Consider the following 20,336-nt stretch of genomic DNA (forward strand, 5'->3'; position numbering starts at 1 on the left):
TCACTCTGTTACCCAGGCTGGAGTTCAGTGGCAGGAACTTGGCTCACTGCAATCTCTGTCTCCTGGGTTCAAGCAATTCTCTGGCCTCAGCCTCCCGAGCAGGGTTACAGGCATGTGCCACCGCGCCCAGCTAATTTTTGCATTTTTTAAATTGATTTATTTGTTTGTTGTTGAGACAGAGTCTCACTCTGTTGCCCAGGCTGTAGTGCAGTGGTGTGATCTCAGCTCACCGCAACCTCCACCTCCCATGTCAGCCTCCTGAATACCTGTCTCCAGGCATGCACCCCCACACCTGGCTAACTTTTGTATTTTTTGTACAGATGAGGTTTCACCATGTTGCCCAGGCTGGTCTTGAACCCCTGAGCTCAAGTGGTCCTCCCACCTCGGCCTCCTAAACTGCTGTGATTAATGGTGTGAGCCACCGTGCCACACCCTTACTTGTTTGTTTCTGCTCAAATTGTATTGAGGAGCTTTTACATCCTAGTCTGTGGTCTATCCTGGAGGATGTTTGTATATATAACAATGTACATTTTCAACATTTTAGATTCCATTTTGGATGCTCCCATCGGGACTGTGTGTCCCTGTGCTGGAACTCGAGTGAACACTTGGCTCAAAATCCATTGCTGTTCTCTAGAAATCCTGCCCTATTCTCTTGGTGAAATATAAGGTATGTCTAGTCAGCATTGATTTTTCTTTCTGGAGACAAAACTCAGGAGGGTTGCCCCTGCATGAACAAGGCTAACCTGCTGAGCCTTTGAAGCAAGGAACTGGAGATGGTTTTTTTAGGGGTTTATGTTCTGGATTCCAGAAAACATGCAAACAGGGACAATGAATGCATCTTTATTTTTCTGTCCATTTTAACCTAGTCAACGAAAATTTCACCAAAAAACCCAGAGTCCTGGAGCAAGAAGATCTCAGGCTGTGACCCTCCAAAGGGAAGAACTTTCTGTTGTCTAAAAGAAAAGAACGCACTTCCCTTTAGAGTGTTACCGTGTGAGAAAAGCAACGTTGAAGCTGATGCTGATCTTGGTAATAACTTGCAGAGCCTGCTTATCATCAGACTTGGACGACGGTGTAGTTCTGTTTTGGTTTTGAGTTTTTTGTGTGTTTGTTTGTTTTGTTTTGCTTTTGAGATGGAGTCTCACTTTGTCGCCCAGGCTGGAGTGCAGTGACGCGATCTCAGCTCACTGCAACCTCCGCCTCCCAGGTTCACGCCATTCTTCTGCCTCAGCCTCTCGAGTAGCTGGGACTACAGGCGCCCGCCACCACGCCTGGCTAATTTTTTGTATTTTTAGTAGACACAGAGTTTCACTGTGTTAGCCAGCATGGTCTTGATCTCCTGACCTTGTGATCCACCCGCCTCGGCCTCCCAAAGTGCTGGGATTACAGGCGTGAACTACTGCGCCCGGCCTTAATTTTTGTATTTTTAGTAGAGACAGGAGGCCGAGCTTTCAATGAGCTGAGTTCACGCCGCTGCACTCCAGCCTGGGCAACAGAGTGAGACTCCATCTCAAAAAAATAAAAAATAGGCCGGGCGTGGTGGCGCATGCCTGTAATCCCAGCCCTTTGGGAGGCTGAGACAGGTGGATCACCTGAGGTCAGGAGTTAAAGGCTGGCTGGGCCAACAAGGCAAAACCTCGACTCTACTAAAAATACAAAATTACACCTGTAATCTTAGCTGCTTGGGGGGCTGTGGCAGAAGAACCTCTTGAACCCAGGAAGAGGAGATTGCAGTGAGACGAAATCATATCATTGCACTCTAGCCTGGGCGACAGAGCGAGATTCTGTCTCAAAAAATAAATAAGTAGGGCAGACAGGGTGGCTCACGTCTGTATTCCCAGCACTTTGGGAGGCCAAGGCGGGTGAATCACAAGGTCAGGAGTTCGAGACCAGCCTGACCAACATGGCGAAACCCCATCTCTACTAAAAATACAAAAAATAGCTGGGCATGGTGGCTGGCACCTGTAGTCCCAGCTACTTGGGAGGCTGAGACAGGAGAATCGTGTGAACCCAGGAAGCGGAGGTTGCAGTGAGCCGAGATCGCGCCATTGCACTCCAGCCTGGGCGACAGTGCAAGACTCTGTATCAAAAGTAAGTAAATAAATAAAATAAAAGTAAAAAGAATTAAATAGATAAATATGGTACCATTATGAATCTGAGTGTCACCTTTGTGCAGGGGTCATGGTAATCTTTGTTATTTCAATTTTTTTATGCGTATTGCCAAAGCAAGCACATATGCGTAGGAATTATACTTCCTGTGAGAATACAATATATGGAGCTTTCTTTTTTGTTTTTTTCTGTTTGTTTGTTTGTTTGTTTTTTGAGACACAGTTTCACTCTTGTTGCCCAGGCTGGAGTGCAATGTCACAGTCTCAGCTCACGGCAACCTCTGCCTCCTGGGTTCAAGCGATTCTCCTGCCTCAGCCTCCCAAGTAGCTGGGATTGCTTGCATGTGACACCACGCCTAGCTCATTTTTTGTATTTAGAGTAGAGATGGGGTTTCTCCATGTTGGTCAGGCTGGTCTCGAACTCCTGACCTCAGATGATCCATCCACCCCAGCCTCCCAAAGTGCTGGGATTACAGATGTGAGCCACCATGCCCGGCCATCATATATTTTTATATATGTAATATCACATACACACAAAATACTCTTTTATGCACAGAGAATAGTCTTATATCACTTTGGGTATTTGTGTGTGTGTGTGTGTGTGTGTGTGTGTTTGGTTGGTTATTTTTGAGACAAGGTCTGGCTCTGTCATCCAGGCTGGAGTGTAGTGGTGTGATCTCAGCTCACTGCAACCTCCACCCCTGACCTTAGCCTACTGAATTAGTGTCTACAGGCACACACTACCACACCTGGCTCACTTTTGTATTTTTTGTACACATGGGGTTTCACGATGTTGCCAGGGCTGGTCTCGAACTCCTGAGCTTAGGTGATCCTCCCATCATGGCCTCCTAAAGTGCTGGAATTAGAGGTGTGAGCCGCCACGCCCCACCTGTACTTGTGTATCTCTGTTCAAATGTTACTGAGGAGCATTTACAGTGTAACCTGTGGTCTATCCTGGAGAATGTTTGTGTGTGAGACAATGTATATTCTTCAACATCTTAGATTGCAGTTTGGATGCTCCTGTCAGTACTGTGTGTCCCTGTGCTGGAACTCAAGTGAACACTTGACTCTCCATCCATTGCTGTTGTCTAGAAATCCAGCCCAATTCTCTTGGTTAAATATGAGGTATGTGTAGTAGGCATTGCTTTTTCTTTCTGGAGACAAAGCTCAGGAGGATTGCCCCTTGATAAACAAAGCTAACCTGCTGATTCTTTGAAGCAAGGAACTGGAGATGGTCCTTTTAGGGGTTTATATTCTGGATTCCAGAAAACATGCAAACAGGACCAATAAATGCGTGCTTATTTTTGTGTCCGTTTTAATCTGGTCAAGGAAAATTCCAACAAAAAATCCACGGTGCTGGAGCAAGAAGATCTCAGGCTGTGTCCCTCTAGAGGGAAGCGCTTTCTGTTGTCTGAAAGAAAAGAAAATGGTTCCCTTTAGAGTGTTACGCTTTGAGAAAAGCATCGCTGATCTTGGTAACACATTTGCAGAGAATGCTTATAATCAGACGTGGATGATGTTGAAGTTTTGCATTTGTTTTGTTTTGTTTTTTTTTCCTAGATAGGGTGTCTGCTGCCCAAACTGGAGTGCGGTGGCACTTCCAACCTAGATCTCTTGGGTTTAAGTGGCCCTCTATTTTGGGATAGAGTCTTGCTCTGTGGCCCTGGCTGGAGTGCAGTGTCAGGAACTCTGCTCACTGCGACCTCTGCCTCCTAGGTTCAAGTGATTCTCTTGCCTCAGCCTCCTGAGCAGCTGGGATTACGGGCATGTGCCACCATGCCTGGCTAATTTTTGTATTTTTTATTATTTATTTATTCATTTATTTTTGAGACAGAGTCTTGCTCTGTCACCCAGGCTGAAGTGCAGTGGTGCGATCTTGGCTCACCGCACCCTCTACCTCCCACCTCAGCCTCCTGAACAGCTGTCTCCAGGCGTGCACCACCACACCTGGCTAACTTCTGTATTTGTTTTACAGACATGGTTTCACCATGTTGCCCGGGCTCATCTTGAACTCGAGCTCAAGTGATCCTCCCCCCTCAGCCTCCTAAAGTGCTGTGAGCCACCGTGTCCCACCAGTACTTGTGTGTTTCTGTTCAAATTTTATTGAGGAGCTTTTACAGCATAGCCTGTGGTCTCTCCAGGAGAATGTTTTTGTTTACGACAATGTATGTTCTTCAACATCGTAGATTCCATTTCGGATGCCCCCATGAGGACTGTGTGTCCCTGTGCTGGAACTCACGTGAACACTTGGCTCAAAATCCATTGCTGTTCTCTAGAAATCCAGCCCAATTCTCTTGGTTAAAGGTAAGGTATGTGTAGTAGACATTGCTTTTTCTCTTTGGGAACAAACCTCAGGAGGATTGCCCCTTGATGAACAAGGCTAACCTGTTGATTCTTTGAGGGAAGGAACTGGAGATGGTCCTTTTAGGGGTTTATGTTCTGGATTCTAGAAAACACACAAACCGGACAAATAAATGCATCTTTATTTTTGTGTCTATTTTAACCTCGTCAAGGAAATTCCCACAAAAAACCCACAGGGCCGGAGCAAGAAGACCTCAGGCTGTGACACTCTAGAGGGAAGCGCTTTCTGTTTTCTGAAAAAGAAAGTGCATCCTTTTAGAGTGTTACTGTTTGAGAAAAGCAACGTTGAAGCTGATGCTGATCTTGGTAATAAATTTGCAGCGAATGCTTATAATCAGACTTGGATGATGTTGGGCTTCTGAGTTTTTTTTGTTTTGTTTTGTTTAGTTTTGGGGTTTTTTTGTTTTTTTGTTTTTGTTTTTGTTTTTTTTTCTTTTTGAGGCCGAGTCTTGCTCTGTCGCCCAGGCTGGAGTGCAGTGGCGCTATCTCGGCTCACTGCAAGTTCTGCCTCCCGGGTTCATGCCATTCTCCTGCCTCAGCCTCCTGTGTAGCTGGGACTACAGGCGCCCGCCAGCACGCCCGGCTAATTCTTTGTATTTTTAGTAGAGACGGGGTTTCACTGTGTTAGCCAGGATGGTCTCGATCTCCTGACCTCGTGATCCACCCGCCTCAGCCTCCCAAAGTGCTGGGATTATAGGCGTGAGCCACCGCGTCCAGCCTTGTTATTGTTTTTGAGACAGAGTCTTGCTCTGTGGCCCAGGCTGGAGCGCAGTGGCGTGATCTCGGCTCACTGCAACCTCCATCTCCCAGGCTCAAGCAATTCTCCTGCCTCAGCCTCCTGAGTAGCTGGGATTACAGGCCTGTGCCACCATGCCTGGCTAATTATTTGTATTTTTAGTAGAGACAGGGTTTGCACCATGTTGGCCAGGCTGGTCTCGAACTCCTGACCTCAGGTAATCCACCCACGTCGATCTCCCAAAGTGCTGGGATTACAACCGTGAGCCACTGTGCCCGGCCTGTTTTTCTCTACCACAGGGTGTCTGTTGCCCAGGCTGGAGTGCGGTGGCATTTTTAACATAGATCTCTTGGGCTCGAGTGGTCCTTTTTTTTTGGTTCAGTCTTGCTTTGTGACCCAGGCTGGAGGGCAGTGGCAGAGACTCTGCTCACTGCAACCTCCGCCTCCTAGGTTCAAGCCATTCTCCTGACTCAGCCTCCTGAGCAGCTGGGATTACCGGCGTGAGCCACCACACCCAGCTAATTTTTGTATTTTTATTTATTTATTTATTTATTGTTGAGACGGAGTCTTGCTGTGTCTCCCAGGCTGGAGTGCAGTGGCGTGATCGTGGCTTACTGCAACCTCCTCCTCCTTGGTTCAATCAATTCTCCTGCCTCAGCCTCCTGAGAAGCTAGGATTACAGGCATGCACCACCATGCCTGGCTAATTTAGATTCCATTTTGGATGCTCCCATCGGGACTGTGTCCCTGTACTGGAACTCACGTGAACACTTGGTTCAAAATCCGTTGCTTTTCTCTAGACATCCAGCTCAGTTCTCGGTAAAGATAAGGTATGTGTAGTAGGCATTGCTTTTTCTCTTTAGAGACAAAACTCAGGAGGATTGCCCCTTGGTGAACAAGGCTAACTTGCAGATTCTTTGAAGCAAGGAACTGGAGATGGTCCTTTTAGGGGTTTATGTTCTGGATTCCAGAAAACATGCAAACAGGGCCAATAAATGCATCTTTATTTTTGTGTCCGTTTTGACCTGGTCAAGGAAAATTTCAACAATAAACCCAGAGTGCTGGAGCAAGAAGATCTCAAGCTGTGACTCTGCAAAGGGAAGCCCTTTCTGTTGTCTAAAAGAAAAGAAAGTGCTTCCCTTTGGTGAATTACGGTTTGAGAAAAGCAGCGTTGAAGTTGATGCTGATCTCGGTAATACATTTGCAGAGCATGCTTATCACACTTGGACGATGGTGGGGTTCTGTTTTGGTTTTGCTTTTTTATTCTAAGACAGGGTCTGTGTTGCCCATGCTGGAGTGCGGTGGCACATCCCACCTAGGTCTCTTGGATTCAAATGGTCCTTTTTGGGGGCAGAGTCGCTCTATCACCGAGGCTGGAGTGCAGTGATCCCATGTTGGCTCACTACAACCTCCGCCTCCCAGGTTCAAGCAATTCTCCTGCTTCAGCCTCCCAAGTAGCTGAGATTTACAGGTGCCCATCCCCACACCTGGATAATATTTGGTTTTATTTATGTATTTATTTATTTTTAAGATGGAGTCTCACTGTCACCCAGGCTGGAGGTCAGTGGCACGATCTTGGCTCACTGCCACCTGCGCTTCCCTGGTTCAAGTAATGCTTCTGCCTTAGCCTCCTGAGTAGCTGGAATTACAGAAGTACACCACCACACCTGGCTACTTTTTATATTTCATTTTTAATAGAGACTGGATTTCACCATGTTGGCTAGTATGATACATATTTTGTCATATATTCTTATATATATAATCATATACACACAAAATACTCTTCTGCACACGAAGAGTATTCTTATATCGCTTTGGGTTTTTTTGTTTGTGTGTTTGTTGTGTGTTTGTTTCTTTGTTTTTGAGACAACGTCTGGCTCTGTTGCTCAGGCCAAAGTGTAGTATTGCAATGTCAGCTCACTGCAACCTCCACCTCCCACCTAAGTCCCCTGAATCAGTGTCTACAAGCATGCACCACCACACCTGGCTCACTTTTTTTTCTGAGAAGGAATTTTGCTTTTGTCGCTCAGGCTGGAGTGCAATGGGGTGATTTCAGCTCACTGCAACCTCTGACTCCCAGCTTCAAGCAATTCTCCTGCCTCAGCCTCCCAAGTAGCTGGGATTACAGGCATGCACCACCACACCTGGCTAATTTTGTATTTTTAGTAGAGATGGGTTTCACCTTCTTTCTCAGGCTGGTCTTGAACTCCTGACCTCAAGTGATCCACCTGCCTCGACCTCCCAAAGTGCTAGGATTACAAGCGAGAGACATTGCTCCTGGCCACCTAACTTTTGTAGTTTTTTTACAGACAGGGCTTCACCATATTGCCCAAGCTGGTCTCCAACTACTGACCTCAAGTGATCCTCCTGTCTCGGCCACTGTCCCTCACCCAAACTTGTGTATTTCTTTTCTTTTCTTTTTTTTTGAGATGGAGTCTGGCTCTGTCACCCAGGCTGGAGTGCAGTGGCACGATCTCGGCTCACTGCAAGCTCCGCCTCCCCAGTTCATGATATATTTCTGCCTCAGCCTCCCAAGTAGCTGGCACTACAGGCACCCGCCACCGCGCCTGGCTAATTTTTTGTATTTTTAGTGAAGACGGGTTTCACCATGTTAGCCAGGATGGTCTTGATCTCCTGACCTCGTGATCTGCCTGCCTTGTCCTCCCAAAGTGCTGGGATTACAGGCTTGAGCCACCGCATCCAGCTTTTTTGTTTTTTTGTTTTGTTTTTTTGAGATGGGGTCTCGCTCTGTCACCCAGGCTGGAGTGCAATGGCACGATCTCGGCTCACTGCATCCTACCCCTCCCGGGTTCAAGCAATTCTCCTGCCTCATCCTCCCAAGTAACTGGGACTACAGGCGCCCACCACCGCGCCTGGCTAATTTTTTGTATTTTTAGTAGAGATGGGGTTTCACCGTATTAGCCAGGATGGTCTTGATCTCCTGACCTCGTGATCTTCCTGCCTCGGCCTCCCAAAGTGCTGGGATTACAGGTGTGAGCCACTGCACCCGGCCTTTTTTTTTTTTTTTTTTTTTTTGAGATGGGATCTCGCTCTGTCACCCAGGCTGGAGTGCAACGGCATGATCTCAGCTCACGGCAACCTCCCCCTCCCGGGTTCAGGTGATTCTACTGCCTCAGCCTCCCAAGTAGCTGGGATTACAGGTGCCCACCACCACACCTGGCTAATTTTTTGTATTTTTAGTAGAGATGGGGTTTCACCAAGGTGGCCAGGCTGGTCTCAAACTCCTGACCTCATGATCTACCGGCCTCGGCCTACCGAAGTGCTGGGATTACAGGCATGAGCCACCGCGCCCAGCTTCTGTATTTCTGTTCAAATTTTATTGAGGATTTTTTATGTCCTAGCCTGTGGTCTATCCTGGAGGATGTTTGTGTGTGAGACAATGTATATTCATCAACATCTTAGATTCCATTTTGATTGCTTCCGTAGAAACTGTGTGTCCCTGTGCTGGATCTCCGGTGAACACCTGGCTCGATATCCATTGCTCTTGTCTAGAAATCCAGCCCAGTTCTCTTGGTTAAATATAAGATATGTGTAGCAGGCATTGCTTTTTCTTTCCAGAGACAAAACTCAGGAGGATTGCCCCTTGATGAACAAAGCTAACCTGCTGATTCTTTGAAGCAAGTAACTGGAGATCCTCCTTTTAGAGGTTTATATTCTGGATTCCAGAAAACATGCAAACAGGGCCAATAAATGCATCTTTATGTTTTCGTCCATTTTAACTTGATCTAGGAAAATTCCAACAAAAAACCCACGGTGCTGGAGCAAGATCTCAGGCTGTGACCTTCTCGAGGAAAGAAGCACTTTCTGTTGTCTGAAAGAAAAGAAAGTGCTTCCTTTCAGAGGGTTACGGTTTGAGAAAAGCAACGTTGAAGTTGACGCTGATCTTGGTAATACATTTGCAGAGCGTGCTGATCATCAGACATGGATAATGGTGGGGTTTTGTTTTTTATCTAAGACAGGATGTCTGTTCCCCAGGCTGGAGTGCGGTGGCACTTCCAACTTAGATCTCTTGGGTTCAAGTGGCCCTCTTTTTGGGACAGAGTCTCACTCTGTGGCCCTGGCTGGAGTGCAGTGGCAAGAACTTGGCTCACTGCAATCTCTGCCTCCTGGGTTCAAGCAATTCTCCTGCCTCAGCTTCCGGAGCAGCTGGGGTTACAGGCTGTGCCACCACGCCCGGCTAACTTTTGCATTTTTATTATGGATTTATTGATTTATTTTTGAGACAGGGTCTGGCTCTGTCACCCAGGCTATAGGGCAGTGGTGTGATCTCGGCTCACTGCAACCTCCGCCTCCCACCTCAGCATCCTGAATACCTGTCTCCAGGCATGCACTACCACACCTGGCTAACTTTTGTATTTTTTGTACAGATGAGGTTTCCCCATGTTGCCCAGGCTGGTCTCGGACCCCTGAGCTCAATTGCTCCTCCCGCCTGGGCCTCCTAAACTGCTGTGATTAATGGTGTGAGCCACCGTGCCCTACTCTTACTTGTGTGTTTCTGCTCAAATTTTATTGAGGAGCTTTTACATCCCAGCCTGTGGTCTATCCTGGAGAATGTTTGTGTGTGTGACAATGTATATTCTTCAACATTTTAGATTCCATTTGGATGCTCCCATCCGGACTGTGTGCCCCTGTACTGGAACTCAAGTGAACACTTGGCTCAACGTCCATTGCTGTTCTCATGAATTCCAGGCCAGTTATCTTGATTAAAGACAAGGTATGTGGGCTGGGCGTGGTGGCTCATGCCTGTAATCCCAGCACTTTGGGAGACCGAGGTGGGAGGATCACGAGGTCAGGAGTTAGAGACAAGCCTGACCAACACGGTGAAACCCATCTCTACTAAAAATACAAAAATTAGCTGGGCGTGGTGGCTCCACCAGTAGTCTCAGCTACTTGGGAGGCTGAGGCAGGAGAATTGCTTGAACCCAGGAAGTGGAGGTTGCAGTGAGCTGAGATCGCGCCACTGCACTCCAGCCTGGGTGACAGAGCGAGACTTCATCTCAAAAAATAAAAAATAAAAAGGTATGTGTAGTAGGCATTGCTTTTTCTCTTTGTAGATAATACTCAGGAGGACTGCCTCTTGAACAAGGCTAACCTGCTGATTCTTTGAAGCAAGGAACTGGAGATGGTCCTTTTAGGGGGTTATGTTCTGGATTCCGGAAAACATGCAAACAGGGACAATGAATGCATCTTTATTTTTGTGTCCATTTTAACCTGGTCAAGGAAAATTTCAACAAGAAACCCAGAGTGCTGGAGCAAGAAGATCTCAGGCTGTGAGTCTGCAAAGGGAAGCCCTTTCTGTTGTCTGAAAGAAAAGAAATCGCTTCCCTTTGGAGTGTTACGGTTTGAGAAAAGCAGCGTTGAAGTTGATGCTGATCTCGGTAATACATTTGTAGAGCGTGCTTATCACACTTGGACGGTGGCGGGGTTCTGTTTTGGTTTTGCTTTTTTACTCTAAGACAGGGTCTGTGTTGCCCATGCTGGAGTGCAGTGGCACATCCCACCTAGGTCTCTTGGATTTAAATGGTCCTTTTTGGGGGCCAGAGTCTCTCTCTGTCACCGAGGCTGAAGTGCAGTGATCCCATCTTGGCTCACTACAACCTCCACCTCCCGGGTTCAAGCGATTCTCCTGCTTCAGCTTCCCAAGTAGCTGAGATTTACAGGTGCCCATCACCACACCTGGATAATATTTGGGTTTATTTATTTATTTATTTATTTTTAAGATGGAGTCTCACTGTCACCCAGGCTGTAGTTCAGTGGCTTGATCTCGGCTTACTGCAATGTATGCCACCCAGGATCAAGTGATTCTCCTGCCCCAGACTCCTGAGTAGCTGGAATTACAGGCGCCTGCCACTACACCCGGCTACTTTTTGAATTTTTTTTTTTTTAAAAGTAAAGATGGGCTTTCACCATGTTGGCCAGGTTGGTCTCAAACCCCTGACCTCAAAGTCAGCTGCTTGCCTCAGCCTCCCAAAGTGCTGAGAATACAAACATGAGCCACTGCGTGGCCATCAACACCTCTTACTTTATGGAAATTTTTCTGGCGCTGGTATAGAACCTCACGTGGGGTCAGGTGGAGTTGAAGGGACCTCAGTGTCCCTTGCAGATGGGATGTGCACTGCTCAGCAACAGCACAGAGGTGGAGTGCATGGGGCTTCAGTGTTTATTGGGGAAATGAAGCTAAAATCTTGGGTGTATGGCCAGGAGATAAATGCATGAGACGGGGATCTCACTATGCTGCCCAGGCTAAAGTGGGCTTAGATCCTCCTGCCTCTGCCCCTCCCCAGTCCTTGGTAGATGGGACTACATGTGAATATTAACCCATGCACAGACAAGAAGAAAGTAAGGACTGTTCTTTGGTTCACACCCTGCCCCTAGTTAAACATGTATTTTAGATAAACTATGTATTTGAAATGTACTTGAACAACAAATAATTTGCTGTTTAGGTGTGGGCATCTTTTTTTTTCCCTAACTTTAAATATGGGACTAGTCCAGGTACGGTGGCTTATGCCTGTAATTCCAGCACTTTGGGAGGCCAAGACAGGAGGATCACCTGAGGTCAGTTGTTCAAGACCAGCCTGGCCAACATGGTGAAACCTCGTCTGTACTAAAAATAAAAAAATTAGTGAGATGTGGTCTTGGTACACGCCTGTAATCCCAGCTACTCGGGTGGATGAGGCAGGAGAATTGCTTGAGGCTGGGAGGCTGAGCTTTCAGTGAGCTGAGATCAAGCCTCTGCACTCCAGCCTGGGCAACAGAGTGAGACTGAGTCTCAAAAAAAGTAAAAAATCAGCTGGGTGCGGTGGCAAACACTTGTAATCCCAGCACTTTGGGAGGCCGAGACGGGAGGATCACCTGAGGTCATGTTCAAGACTAACAGGGCCAAAATGGCAAAACCTCGTCTCTACTAAAAATACAAAAATTAGCTGGGTGCAGTGGTGCACATCTGTATTTCCAGCTACTTGGAGGCTAAAGCAGGAGAATCGCTTGAACCCAGGAGGACGAGATTTCAGTGAGCTGAAGCCATGCCATTGCACTCCAGCCTAGGCCACAGAGCAAGATTCCATCTCAAAAATAAAATAAATAATAAAAATGAAATTAAATAGATAAAAATAAATAGATAAATACGAGACCATCATGAATTTGGATGTCACTTTTGTGCAGGGGCCAGGGTAATCTCTGTCATTCCAATTTTTTTTATGTGCACTGCCAAAGCAAGCACTCATGTGTAGGAATTATTCTTCCTGTGAGCATATAATATATGGAACTTTGAGACAGAGTCTCAAAAATATATAATGTATATTTTATCATATATTCTTTATATATAAAATATCATATAGACACAAAATACTGTTCTAAATACAGAGAATACTCTGATATCAACTGGGGTATTTTTTGTTTCTGTGTGTGTGTGTATTTTGTTTGGTTGGTTATTTTTGAGACAAGGTCTAGCTCTATCACCCAGGCTGGAGTGTAGTGGTGCGTTCTCGGCTCACTGCAACCTCCGCCTCCCACCTAAGCCTGCTGCATTAGTGTCTACAGGCATGCACCACCACACCCGGCTCACTTTTGTATTTTTTGTACACATGGGGTTACACCATGTTGCCGGGGCTGGTCTCGAACTCCTGAGCTCAGGTGATTCTCCTGTCTTGGCCTCCTAAAGTGCTGGGATTAGAGGTGTGAGCCACCATGCCCCATCGGTACTTGTGTATTTAGGTTCAAATTTTGATGAGTTTTTATGACCAAGCCTGTGGTCTATCCTAGAGAATGTTTGTGTGTTTGACAATTCAACATCGTAGACTTGATTTTGGGTGCTCCCATTGGGACTGTGTGTCCCTGTACTGGAACTTGAGTGAACACTTGGCTCATAATCCATTGCTCTTCTCTAGAAATCCAGCCCAATTCTCTTGGTTAAATATAAGGTATGTGTAGTAGGCATTGCTTTTTCTTTCCAGAGACAAAACTCAGGAGGATTGCCCCTTGATGAACAAGGCTAACCTGCTGATTCTTTGAAGCAAAGAACTGGAGATGGTCCTTTTAGAGGTTTATATTCTGGATTCCAGAAAACATGCAAACAGGGCCAATAAATGCATCTTTATGTTTTCGTCCATTTTAACTTGATCTAGGAAAATTCCAAAAAAAAAAACCCACGGTGCTGGAGCAAGAAGATCTCAGGTTGTGACCTTCTCGAGGAAAGAAGCACTTTCTGTTGTCTGAAAGAAAAGAAAGTGCTTCCTTTCAGAGGGTTACGGTTTGAGAAAAGCAACGTCGAAGTTGACGCTGATCTTGGTAATACACTTGCAGAGCGTGCTGATCATCAGACATGGATAATGGTGGGGTTTTGTTTTTGTTTTATTTTTTTATCTAAGACAAGGTATCTGTTGCCCAGGCTGGAGTGCGGTGGCACTTCTAACCTAGATCTCTTGGGTTCAAGTGGCCCTCTTTTCGGGATAGAGTCTTCTTTGCTCTGTGGCCCTGGCTGGAGTGCAGTGGCAGGAACTCGGCTCACTGCAACCTCTGCCTCCTGGGTTCAAGCAATTCTCCTGCCTCAGCCTGTCGAGCAGCTGGGGTTACAGGCATGTGCCACCACGCCTGGCTAATTTTTGCATTTTTATTGTTGATTGATTGATTGATTTTTGAGACAGAGTCTGGCTCTGTCGCCCAGGCTGTCGGGCAGTAGTGCGATCTTGGCTCACTGCAACCTCCACCTCCCACCTCAGCTTCCTGAATACCTGTCTACAGGCATGCACCACCACACCTTGCTAACTTTTGTATTTTTTGTACAGATGAAGTTTTACCATGTTGCCCAGGCTGGTCTCGGACCCCTGAGCTCAAGTACTCCTCAAACCTGGGCCTCCTAAACTGCTGTGATTAATGGTGTGAGCCACCGTGCCCCACTCTTACTTGTGTGTTTCTGCTCAAATTTTATTAAGGAGCTTTTATGGCCTCGCCTGTGGTCTGTCCTGGAGGATGTTTGTGTGTGTGACAATGTATATTCTTCAACATCTTTGATTCCATTTTGGGTGCCTCCATGGGGCTGTGTGTCCCTGTACTGGAACCCAAGTGAACACTTGGCTCAGAGTCCATTTGCTGCTCTCTAGAAATCCAGCCTAATTCTCTTGTGCAAATATAATGTGTATCTAGTAGGCATTGCTTTTTCTTTCTGGAGACAAAACTCAGGAGGATTGCCCCTTGATGAACAGGACTAACCTGCTGATTCTTTGAAGCAAGGAACTGGAAATGGTCCTTTTAGGGATTTATGCTCTGGATTCCAGAAAACACGCAAACAGGGCCAATAAATGCATCTTTATTTTTGTGTCCATTTTGACCTGGTCAAGGAAGATTCCAACAAAAAATCCACAGTGCCGGAACAAGAAGATCTCAGGCTGTGTCCCTCTACAGGGAAGCGCTTTCTGTTGTCTGAAAGAAAGGAAAGTGCATCCTTTTAGAGTGTTACTGTTTGAGAAAAGCAACGTTGAAGTTGATGCTGATTTTGGTAATACATTTGCAGAGCATGCTTATCATCAGACTTGGATGATGTTGGGTTCTGTTTTTGCTTTGTTTTTTTTCCAAGACAGTGTCTTTGTTGCCCAGGCTGGAGTGCGGTGGCTCTTCCCACCTAGATCTCTTGGGCTCAAGAGGTCTTTTTTTATTTTTCTTTCTCAAGAGAGAGTTTGGTGGTGACACCCAGGCTGGAGTGCAGTGGTGCAATATCAGCTCACTGCAGCCTTCCCCTGCCCGGTTCAAGTGATTCTTTCACCTCAGCCTCCCGAGTAGCTGGGATTACAGGTGTGGGCTACCACGCCCGGCTAATTTTTTGTATTTTTAGTAGAGACGGGGTTTCACCATGTTAGCCAGGATGGTCTCAATCTCCTGACCTCGTGATCCACCCGCCTCAGCCTCCCAAAGTGCTGGGATTACAGGCGTGAGCCACCGCGCCCGGCCGATAGTTTTTAATTTTTGATAGAAAGGGCATCTCTCTTGCCTAAGATGGTCTCAACTCCTGAGCTCAAGGGATCCTAAAGGTGTGAGCCGCCTCGTCCTGATGACCCATTTCAAACGTAGCTGACTTGGCCAGGCATCGTGGGGCACACAGTCCCAGCTACTGCAGAAGCCGGGGTGGGAGGGTCCTTTGATTTCCAGGCTATACCATGCGCTGATCACACCTTTGATCCCGAGTAGCTGGGATTACAGGCGGCCACCGCCACGCCGGCTAATTTTTATTTATTTACTTATTTTTTCAGACGGTGTTTCCCTCGTGTTGCCCAGGCTGGAGTGCAATGGCACGATCTCGGATCACTGCAACCTCCACCTCCCTGGTTCAAGCGATTCTCCTGCCTCAGCCTCCCGAGCAGCTGGGATTACAGGCATGCATCACCACGCCCGGCTAATTCTTTGTATTTTTAGTAGAGATGGGATTTCTCCATGTTGGTCAGGCTGGTCTTGAACTCCCAACCTTAGGTGGTCCACCCACCTCGGCCTCCCAAAGTGCTGGGATTACAGACATGAGCCATTGTGCCCGGCCCATTTCATTTATTTTTATGTGTGCTGCTGAAGCAAGCACTTATGTGTAGGAATTGTTCTTCCTGTGAGCATATGTTGGCCAGCCTGGACCACATACCAAGATCCCATCTCTTTAAAAACACAGATTATGTGGCACCTGGCACCTGGTCCCAGAGACTTCATTTGGGTTGGTCATTTGAAACACTAGCCTCCCATCAATTTAGTGTAATCAATCCAAATCATGTGTCCTTCATTAAGAGACTAAGAACGCCTCCACATCTATCCAGTCTATTTTGTAATCCCCAACGGATGTCAATATTAATAAAATTTCTTTTCTTTTTCCTATTCATTTGTGTCTTTAGTTTTTCTTCCCCAAAAACTTGCCATCATTTCTCGGAATAGACCTGCTTTCTCTGCAGGAAGGGTGTGGTTGATTTAACCCTTACCCACTAATGCCAACCCCAGTGAGTTCTTTTATCCTATTTTCTGTGGGTAACGATTCCAAGGTACCATTCCACCGGGCAAAAGCTCACATCTAAGTGTCAGTTGCTCGGTAAGATGTGAAATGTTTGCTGTGGCTACTATAAGAAACAAACTATTGTAGACAAGATGAACCTCAGTGGCAGTGATAAATGTCGCACAAGACAAAACCACAGATCCTTTTTTTTTTTTTTTTTTTTTAGACAAAGTTTCACTCTTGTTGCCCAGGCTGGAGTGCAATGGTGCGATCTCGGCTCACTGCAACCTCCGCCTCCTGGAGGCGATTCAAGTGGTTCTCCTTCCTCAGCCTCCCAAGTAGCTGGGATTACAGGCATGCACCACCACGCCCAGGTAATTTTGTATTTTTAATAGAGACGGGGTTTCGCCATGTTGGTCAGGCTGGAACTCCTGACCTCAGATGATCCTCCCACCTCAGCCTCCCAAAGTGCTGGGATTACAGGCGTGAGCCACTGTGCCCAGCCAACCACAGATACTTTCACGAAAGCCTTTCGGGCCCTAGAAGGGGCTCCCTAGTAACAGGTGGGATGCGCAGCAGCTCTCGTTGTTGCCGTAGTGAGCGATGCCTGTTCGTCCAGCCCTCAACACCTTTTACTCCGTGGAAATTATGCCTGCACTGGTTTACAGAACCTCCCTTGACTTGGGTTGAGGTAGAGCTGAAGGGGACCTCAGTGTCCCTTGCAGGTGGGATGTGCACTGCTTAGCAAGAGCACGGAGGTGGAGTGCATGGGCTTTGAGTTTTTATTGGGAAAATGAAGCTGAAATGTAGGGTGCATGACCACATCATAAATGCACATTTGATTTAATTTTTCTATTTTATTTTTATTTATTTATTTTGAGATGGAGCCTCGCTCTGTTGCCCAGGCTGGAGTGCACTGGCCTGATCTTGGCTCACTGCAACCTCCACCTCCCGGGTTCAAGCAATTATTGTGCCTCAGCCTCCCAGGTAGCTGGGATTACACGCATGCTTCCACGCCCGGCCGATTTTTGTATTTTTAGTAGAGATGGGGTTTCACCATGTTGGCCAGGCTGGTTTCAAACTCCTGACCTCAAGTGATCCGCCCGCCTCGGCCTCTCAAAGTCCTGAGATTACAGGCGTGAGCCACCATGACCAGCCTAATTTTTCTATTTTAGAGACAGTGGTCTAGCTACACCACCCGGGCTAAACTAGGCTTTAGAGATCTTCCTGCCTCTGCCCCTCCACGGTCTCTGGTAGTTTGGACTACAAATGAACATTAGCATATTTGCAACCACCACCACTCTAGTTTGGAAGATTTTTATCACCCCAAAGAAGCTTATACCCATTTGCCTTCAGTACCCACCCCCCTCTTCCACTCAGACCCTGGCAACTACTCTACATCTCTCTAGCTCTGGATTTGCCTCTTGTGGGCATTTCACAAAAACCAGTCTTGAATGGGTGGCCTGTTGTGACCACTTTTAATATAATGGGTTGGTTCTGGTTGTCTGAAGTGTGAATCTTGCCAATGAAGGATGGTCCCTGGATGGAAGCAGGAGGCTGGGAGAACTGGGCAGAACATCCTTTGGGAATGGAGTGGGGCGGGCAGACCCTGATGTCTGGGAAGCTCACAAGGGTGGAAGACCCCATCTTCCTCTCTGATAACTGCAAGGTGACCCTCCTGGGGCACTGGATAGAGTGAAGGCATCTGGACTGGGAACACCAGGGCATTGCACTGGTGTAGGCAGGATGAGCCAAGGGGAAAGGAGTGCCAGGCATCATTCTCTGGTGACAGTTTGGGTTTGATCTGGATGGAGCAGGCGTCTTCTGGTAGAGAGAGTCCCTGGGATTTTTGCTCTGCTCCTGGCTGTCTTTCAGTCATGGAATCTGATGACAAAGGCTCCCACTCTGGGCCACTTCATTTGGTTTCTGGAGCCCAGTGGTCCTTTCTGCCTGGACTCAGGATCTTTGGGGGAAATTTGGGACCTGGCAGGACATCTGCACAATCCATAGAAATCCCTGAGAGCCCCTTCCCTTTGCTGACATCTCCGTATTCCTACCCATTGCCTTCCAAAAAAAGACCCTTATCTGAATTGCCAAAGGGGGCTTCCCAGAGCAGAGAAACCTGGTTAAATTTGTATTTCAGAGCAGCAGCATATCTAGAATCTACTCGAACAAGAAGTGATTTGTTGTTTAAGTGTGAGAAATTTTTTTCCCCTAATTTGAATTTGGCTGTCACCTTTGCACAGGGGCCGTGGGAACCTATCATTTCATTGTTTAATGTGTGCTGCCAAAGCAAGCACTTAAGTGTGGGAATTATTCTTCACGTGAGGATACAATAGATGGAACGTTATTACTTTTTTCTTTCATAATTGAGATTTTATTGGTTGAAGATCGGTACAGACATTTCAATTTGTACACAATTCTTAACATACGTACTGAAAATCTAAAAAGCCATGTATTGTAAATCGTTTTGTTTGTTTTGTTTTTTTGAGACGGAGTTTCGCTCTTGTTGCCCAGGCTGGAGTGCAATGACACAATCTCGGCTCACCGCAACCTCCGCCTCCCGGGTTCAAGCAATTCTCCTGCCTCAGCCTCCCAACTAGCTGGGATTACAGGCAAATGCCACCATGCCCGGCTAATTTTTGTATTTTTTTTTTTAAGTAGAGACAGGGCTTCTGCCTGTTGGTCAGGCTGGTCTCGAATTCCCGACCTCAGGTGATCTGCCCGCCTCGGCCTCTCAAAGTGCTGAGATTACAGGCGTGAGCCACCGCACCCGGCCATGTATTGTAATTCTTCTACAAAGTTATTCCGGCGACTTTCCAGCTTAAAATTTGGAAGCACATTTTCCTTAAGAGGCTATCAAGTAGCAGTATCTTCACATGTTGATCAGCTGTTACAGACGTCCCTCCAATTCACAACTGAATAGCATGTACCCTACATATTCAAATTTTTCATCTTTCACAGCGCAGAAACAAACTTATTAGGAAAACAGAACAACCACAATCAAAGATGTTACAGAGTCCACACAATTCTAACAGGGAGAGCCATGGTCAAGGAGTGGTTTTCTTTAGGAAACAATTCCAAAATACGACATGAGAATAGAAGTAATTTAAAATGTTCAAGACACTAAATGCAGAGCTGATTCCATATTGCCATTTAATATGCTTTGTATTATAGGATATAAAAACGAACCCTGGCCGGGTGCGGTGGCTCACGCCTGTAATCCCAGCACTCTGGGAGGCCGAGGTGGGCGGATCACCTGAGGTCAGGAGTTCAAGACCAGCCTGGCCAACATGGTGAAACCCCGTCCCTACTAAAAATATGAAAATTAGCCGGGCATGGTGGTGCGCGCCTGTAATCCCAGCTACTCCGGATGCTGAGGCATGAGAATCGCTTGAACCCGGGAGGTGGAGATTGCAGTGAACTGAAATCACGCCACTGCCCTCCAGCCTGGGCGACAAGAACAAGACTCTGTTTCAAAAAAAAAAAAGTTTCTGGAACTACTAAAATACTTGCATTTACAAAATAGTTGATAAAAAGATTCCTCTGGGTTTTACAAGAAGGGAGACAGGGAGCACTGATGAGACGTGGTATACGGTGAATCAGACTGGGCATCAGAGGCTGGGCCTCCTCAGTTTTCCTTTCCCCATTTTCTGCAGATAAATCTTTAGTTTCTTGGTTAGCCACTTAGGCCCGTTTTCCCTTTGCTCCCCTTTGCCCTTCTGTTCACACGTTTTTGTCTGAAGATGTATCCTTCGTGGCTGCCTTTTTCGGCTTCATTTCCACTGGTTTTTTTGTTCTGTTTTGTTTTGTTTTGTTTTGAGGCGTAGTTTCACCCTGTTGCTCAGGCTGGAGTGCAATGGCGTGATCTCGGCTCACAGCAACTTCTGCCTTCCGGTTCAAGCGATTCTTTTGCCTCAGCCTCCCGGGTAGCTGGGATTATAGGCGCGCACCGCCATGCCCGGCTTATTTTTGTATTTTTATTTGTTTCACCATGTTGGCCAGGCTGGTCTCGAACTCCTGACCTCAGGTGATCTGCCCGCCTCAGCCTCCCAAAGTGTTGTGATTACAAGCGTGAGCCACCGCACCCGGCCTGGCTTCCACTTTTGCAGGAGCAGGTTTAGCTGACAACCGCGCGATCTCCTCGTGGGCTC

General features: G+C 46.9%; 8 non-coding genes and 1 pseudogene across 8 annotated transcripts; 8 read left to right on the forward strand and 1 right to left on the reverse strand.

The window, feature by feature from the left end:
- Nucleotides 1-913: 913 nt before the first annotated feature.
- On the forward strand, nt 914-999 carry MIR521-1 (microRNA mir-521-1). Its single transcript, NR_035863.1, has one exon. It is a non-coding gene; the product is annotated as a microRNA mir-521-1 (primary transcript).
- A 1,133-nt stretch (nt 1,000-2,132) lies between these two features.
- LOC112206483 (U6 spliceosomal RNA) lies at nt 2,133-2,233 on the reverse strand (annotated as a pseudogene).
- Nucleotides 2,234-3,479: 1,246 nt separating this feature from the next.
- On the forward strand, nt 3,480-3,565 carry MIR522 (microRNA mir-522). Its single transcript, NR_035865.1, has one exon. It is a non-coding gene; the product is annotated as a microRNA mir-522 (primary transcript).
- Nucleotides 3,566-4,652: 1,087 nt separating this feature from the next.
- On the forward strand, nt 4,653-4,760 carry MIR519F (microRNA mir-519f). The gene has a single exon (NR_128603.1). It is a non-coding gene; the product is annotated as a microRNA mir-519f (primary transcript).
- Nucleotides 4,761-6,280: 1,520 nt separating this feature from the next.
- On the forward strand, nt 6,281-6,366 carry MIR527 (microRNA mir-527). Its single transcript, NR_035872.2, has one exon. It is a non-coding gene; the product is annotated as a microRNA mir-527 (primary transcript).
- A 2,627-nt stretch (nt 6,367-8,993) lies between these two features.
- Nucleotides 8,994-9,082, forward strand: MIR516A-1 (microRNA mir-516a-1). Its single transcript, NR_035837.1, has one exon. It is a non-coding gene; the product is annotated as a microRNA mir-516a-1 (primary transcript).
- Nucleotides 9,083-10,472: 1,390 nt separating this feature from the next.
- On the forward strand, nt 10,473-10,591 carry MIR1283B (microRNA mir-1283b). Its single transcript, NR_128604.1, has one exon. It is a non-coding gene; the product is annotated as a microRNA mir-1283b (primary transcript).
- Nucleotides 10,592-13,392: 2,801 nt separating this feature from the next.
- MIR516A-2 (microRNA mir-516a-2) lies at nt 13,393-13,481 on the forward strand. Its single transcript, NR_035838.1, has one exon. It is a non-coding gene; the product is annotated as a microRNA mir-516a-2 (primary transcript).
- A 1,121-nt stretch (nt 13,482-14,602) lies between these two features.
- On the forward strand, nt 14,603-14,688 carry MIR519A (microRNA mir-519a). Its single transcript, NR_035850.1, has one exon. It is a non-coding gene; the product is annotated as a microRNA mir-519a (primary transcript).
- Nucleotides 14,689-20,336: the final 5,648 nt, after the last annotated feature.

The sequence above is a fragment of the Pan troglodytes genome, chromosome 20 (assembly GCF_028858775.2).
Source record: "Pan troglodytes isolate AG18354 chromosome 20, NHGRI_mPanTro3-v2.0_pri, whole genome shotgun sequence".
Classification (NCBI taxonomy): domain Eukaryota; kingdom Metazoa; phylum Chordata; class Mammalia; order Primates; family Hominidae; genus Pan; species Pan troglodytes.